Source organism: Vombatus ursinus, unplaced genomic scaffold, assembly GCF_900497805.2.
Source record: "Vombatus ursinus unplaced genomic scaffold, bare-nosed wombat genome assembly UNPS02014810.1, whole genome shotgun sequence".
Lineage (NCBI taxonomy): Eukaryota > Metazoa > Chordata > Mammalia > Diprotodontia > Vombatidae > Vombatus > Vombatus ursinus.
In genome coordinates this window covers 20,244,975-20,250,974 of record NW_020954588.1, presented here as the reverse complement: position 1 = coordinate 20,250,974, position 6,000 = coordinate 20,244,975, and positions in this window count along the sequence as shown.

Below are 6,000 nucleotides of genomic sequence, written 5' to 3'. Positions count from 1 at the left end.
GATAGATAGATAGATAGATAGATAGATAGATAGATAGATAGATAGATGTAACAGATGCCTCCCCCGGCTTCTTTGGAGAGGTGGGGGCCCACAGATGTAGAACATTGCATATAACATCAGATTTTTTCCCTCTTGTGGTTGTTTTGGCTGATTGTTTTTCCTCTTTTTCCTTTACAAAAAAAAAAACAATCTTTGTTATAAGGGCCACAGGAGAAAATCTAGGTGCTATAAAAACAAAATATATCAATTAAAAACTATTATTTTAATATAGGGTCATAGGAATTCTAGGATTTAGAGCTAGAAGGGACCTTGCAAATCAAATTTTCATTTTACATCCCTACCCAAGTGGTCTTCTATTGGGGGAGTTACGATTAAACAGTGATTTGCCTGAAAATACCTGGGGGTTTATGAGATTACCAGCTGAATATAAATCAACAAAGTCATACAGCATCCACAAACTTTAATAATAAATCTTGGGCTGTGTTGAGAGGTATAATGCCAAGAACTAGAGAGGTAATAGAACCCACTCTACTATGTCTCTGTATGAAGCAGCTAGGTGGCATACTGGATAGAACACTGGGCCTGGAGTCAGGAAGAGCTGAGTTTAAATCTAGTCTTAAATAACTTATTAGCTGTATGGCCCTAGGCAAGTCACTTAACCTCTGTTTGCCTCAGTTTCCCCATCTGTAAAATGAGGATAATAACAGCACCTACCTCCCAGGGTGGTTGTGAAGATCAGATGAGATATTTGTTAAAATTTTTAAAAAGCACTTGGCACAATGCCTAGCACATAGTAGGTACTTAATAAATGCTTATTCCCTTCCTTATCTCGTGAGGCAATATATTGCATTTGCCAGAAAGCTCAATTTGTTAGAAGGCCTTCCTTTTATTGAACAGAAACCTGCTCCATTCCAGACACTTAGACCAAGAGAAATAACCAAGCCTCTCCATTTCCTTGTTAAGTACTTGGCGGATTGGAGGGGGATTAAATACACAAAGCCTTAGCCCCTTCCTGATGACAGCCAGGGCTCCTGAATGTGAGCCTACCATTTGTGCAGCCCAGTTCATCTGGCAATGATTGATTGAAGAGCCCTGGAGTGTTAGGTTGCTATTTCTGGCAGTCTCATGCCTCCCAGTGGCATGTTGTCCATCACTTTCCAAATGTTTTAAACGTAGCCTCCACAGAGTCACCTAGAAATGCAAGTTCTTCCAGTCTCCAATACTGGTTCTCCCCAATAGTGTGTAAATCCAAGCAGTGTCTATAGAATGTTATAAATGGGAGTAGAGCTTGGAGGCTCCTTGCTTCCCTGGGTAAGCACGAGGAATGCACAATCCCAATCAGGCATGATTAGAAGCAGAGCTAAGGATTCATTGACACGATGCATTATTTATTGGGTGCAGCTGTCTCAGAATTACTTACACAGCCCAGCCTCGGAGACGTTGGGGGTACCTGGGCAGCCAATGAATGACCTTGCGGAACCACCAAGGAACAAGGCAAGATTCTCTAGCCCCTATCTGGGCAGGGGTTCACTAAGAAGGTGGCCAAAATAATCCTAAAATATTATATTTAATTACTTTGTATTCATTTTGTTGTTCAGTTATTTTAGTCAAGTCTGACTTTTTGTGACCCCTTTTGGGGTTTTCTTGGCAAAGATATTGGAGTGGCTTGCCATTTCCTTCTCCAGCTCATTTTACAGATGAGGAAACTGAGGCAAATAGGGTGAAGTAACTTGCCCAGGGTCACACAGCCAGTAAGTGCCTAAGGCTGGATTTGAACTCAGGTCTTCCTGACTCTAGGCCTGGCTCTCTATCTTCCACCTAGCTGCCATTTTTATTCTTCTTATATTTATTCTATATGTACATATATCTACATCTATATTTATATAGATATGTATAGATAGATGGATAGATAGATACAGATATCCTTGTTGTCTCCTAAGTGAAATTGTAAGATCCTTTCTGTAACCTCAGCAGTAAGCATAGTGCCTGGCATATAGTAAGTGCTTAATAAATGCTTGTAGTTTGAGTGATTGGATCAGCTCATTCTCCCACTCATTGACAAAGCAAAAGGATGGATGGGGTTTTCCTACCCTTCTTCTCTACCACTCCTTGAGGATGGTGGGTTTGTGGGATTCTTTTTCCTTTCAAGGTTACCTTTGAGGTTCACCATGATAATGATTTGGGGATTGGGGAGGGAGACGAGCACACAAAATAATTTGTCCAGGCTCCCAAACCCAAACTGGTAGAAGTGGTCCTGGACCCTGCTCTTTTTTAGGAGTGGCCCAAACAGAAACCTGAGGGAAATCATCCAAAATTCATCAGGAGGAAGAGAGAGGGCTGAGAGGCACTGGGCAAACTGCACCCAGCTTTCAATTGTTCTCAAACAAAACAAAAACAAAAGCAAAAAACAACTTTTAAAACAAATTATGAAACATCATGGAGTATGGCACAGTAACCAGATAGTGAGTCTCAAAGACAAGAAGACTCCAATCCTACCCTTGGAAGATAGGCTGTATGACCCTGGAGAAGTCATCTGACCTCAGAATGCTCTACCGAGTTGGGAAACCTCTGGCCTCGAGGCCACGTGTGGCCTTCTAGGTCTTCAGGTGCAGCCTTCTAAGTCTGAGCTTTACAGAACAAATATTTTTATTAAGGGAATTTGTTCTGTGAAGTTTGGATTCAGTCAAAGGGCCACACTTGAGGGCCTAGAGGGTCGCATGTGGCCTCAAGACCACAGGTTCCCCACCCCTGCCAGAGGAGGTGCCTACCTGCATTGGTAGAGGGAGTTTTTTAACCTCAAAGTATCCTAAATAAATGAAATTGTGGTGGATGATTAATAATAACTGAGAAAACAATCCAAGTTGTGTGATTGATTAGCAAAACTGACTCAGTCCAAAAACCCAAATTGAGAGATTTTTATGTATTAAAAAAAATTAATCAAATAAAACCAATTAATTATAAGAAAACAATTAACTAGCATCCACATCAGGATACAAAATTAGATAATCTGATTTCTAATTGGAGAAAAAATTAGGGGCTTTCCAAGTTGGGAAAGGGAAAGAGTGAGCTTTGGTCAAGTTGAGAGGAGGACCAGTAGGTTTTGGGGTCTTTTTTTTCCCACAACCAAGAGATGCTGATTAATTGCATCCACCTGCATTTGTGAAACATTAGATAGCTTATACTATCTAGTTTCCCATGGATGATTCACAGAAAAATAACAAGATGGAGAATACACGTGGCAGCATAAGATAGAGTCACTGTTCATGAGATAGAATCTAATTGGTTTTCTTGATTCCCACACCAAACCAACTCCATTTTGTAACTGGTTTTCACTCTATCTCAACAAAATCACATATTTGGGTTCTACTCCTAAAGAACATCCCAGTGTCCAAGGGATCTGAAATGTGGTGACCTAAAGGACAAAAGAGAAGAGTCTGGTGGTTATATACACTGATCACAGCTAGTGAAAATGTGCACATTAGGAGGGGTGCAGAAGGCAGCATAGTGGAAATGGAGGTGGGCTGGTCATGCTGGCAAAAGGGAAAACAAATGGATAGCCTTAGCATTATGCTGGTAACCACAGAATTTTCAAGGTGTTAGAGGAAGGGCACCAGAATGATGGGTAAGTCTTCTATAGAGGATTTATGGAAGGACGTGGTCAAAATATTCACAGGCTTAGAGAACATGAAAAGGGTACCAAGTTGGGGGGGAGTGGGAAGAGATGATATCCACATTGATGAAATGATGGAATCATTAAAACCCTGAACAAAAAAGTTGGACAGATACTTAAGTAAGTTAACCAGGGGTGGAAGGTCACACAAAGTAGCCTAAGGAAGACCCCAAGAGAAGCAATCAAGAAGCCAGAAAAAGCAAGAGGCCAAGGAAGTGAATCAGAAGAGACAAGAAGAAATCTCAAAAACATTGGAGTCTCTTTTTTAAAGACAATTGTAGGGTCTTCACAGAATCATAGAATCTAAGAGCTAAGAGGGATATCAGTCATAGAATCATGAATTTGGAAATGGAAGGAGCTAAGTGTCCATGAAATCTAAGCCCCTCATTTTATAGATGATTTGCTAAGGGTCTCAACAGCTGATAAGCATCTAAGGCAGGATTTGAATCCAGGTCTTCCTAATTTCAAATACAATATACCATCTGCTCTGATATAGAGACCACCTAGTCTAACACATACCCAAAAGAGTTTCCTATCTCCAGCATACTTGAAAATTGGCCATCTAGTCTTTGCCTGAGTACTTTGAGTGAATGAATGAATGAAGGTAATTTTAGTGAATATAATATTAAGGTCTTACTAAGTGCCAGGTGCTGAGGATACAAATACGATCTAATGGGATAATTCCTGTCCACAAGGAGCTTATATTCTAATAGGGGAAAACCAGCCTATGGAGAGATATTGTGGCTAGAGAAGAGTGTTTTAGATAAAGAAGTCATAGAGAATAGTAACTGAAGTCATTAGTAAAGGAAGATAGCATAAGATGGTCAAGAAGTGCCATGAGATATATATATATATATATATATATATATATATATAGTATATATTATATATATATATATGGGACTAATCAGGATAAAGTAGAATGTTTGCCAATTCGAAGCCCATTGAGTTGACTCCATTACCTCCCTCAAGCTCCTTAGAGCTATCATCTATCAATCAATCAACAGGAAGTTATTGAGTGATTACTATGTGCCCTGTATTGTGTTAGCTACTGGGCCTACAAGTACAACGAATGGAGCAATTCCTGCCAACCTGATTATTAAGAACTTTTTCTGGATATCAGACCTAAATTTGCTTCTTTTCAGCTTGCAACTATGTCTCCTAATTGACCTTTGACTCCAAATTCAGTACTCTTTCCATTATTCCATGCTGATTCCTGCCTCCAGGCCCCCAAAAGACATCTGATCCCTTTTCTATATGGTAGTCCTTCAAATACTTGAAGAAAGCTATTATATCCCCCTAAACAAAAATCTTCCACTCTCTAGGCTCTTCCCAACTGTCATCACCATCTTCACATGGTATGATCTGCAGTCCCCTTAGTATCCTGATCACCCTCTTTTGGAAGGATGATTTAAGGACTAGAGATGGCAGCAAATGATCCATTACCTAAAAGTCAATTTCTTGGTGGTTTCATTGATGTGTAAGAGGAAGATATAAAATACTTGTTCCTCTGATAATGAATTAAATTGGACCCAGGTTGCTTAGCCTCAACTCCTCAACACTGCAGATTTGTCCTTTGGATTTTCATTTTTGTGATTACAGTTGAGGATTCTATGACACAGCTTCCGTCTCTATCATTGCACCCAATCACTGGGCACTGCCTCCTGTCTATTTCTTTGGCCTTATACAAATAGGTTCTGGCTCTATTTTAATCCTTAAGCCATGTTTCTGAGGCTCCACCAAGCCCTCTGAGTGATCTCAGAAGTTAGTTAAGGAGAGAGTGATGGGATCTGAGTGTTATATAGTCAGGAGACAAGTTTTAAATAGCAGTTTCATGAAGAGAGTCAGCTGTAAGTCCCAAACTTAATAGTGAAGAGAGAGGATGCTTAAGGCACACAGAGATTTGGGGCAAATGGAAAAGAATCTGTCATTTGGTCTTAGAAACACAGTCCCAGAATAGTATTGATGTAGAAGAGATAGCAAGCCTTGGAGACATTTCATCCCTCTGACCAGAGATAGAATTTAGCTTTCCCAGAGGCATGGATATATTCCAGTCTTTATCTGTTCTTCTGAAGTGTGGCAGCCTGGGTCAAGGAAAGCCCTTTCCTCATTTCCCAAAGGGGACCTAATAGACAGTGTTTCATAATTGTTTAAGATCTTCTTGTCCTTGACCTAGATCACGATCTAATGACCCAAAGGTAAAGGATGACTCAATAAGGAGTGACAGTGTCAAAGCCACACAAGAGAAGATAGGAAAATCTGATCTAGACAAGAGTACTAATAGCAGTGCTTTTGGAGGGAACAAAGAACTGGAAACAAGGTGGCTATCT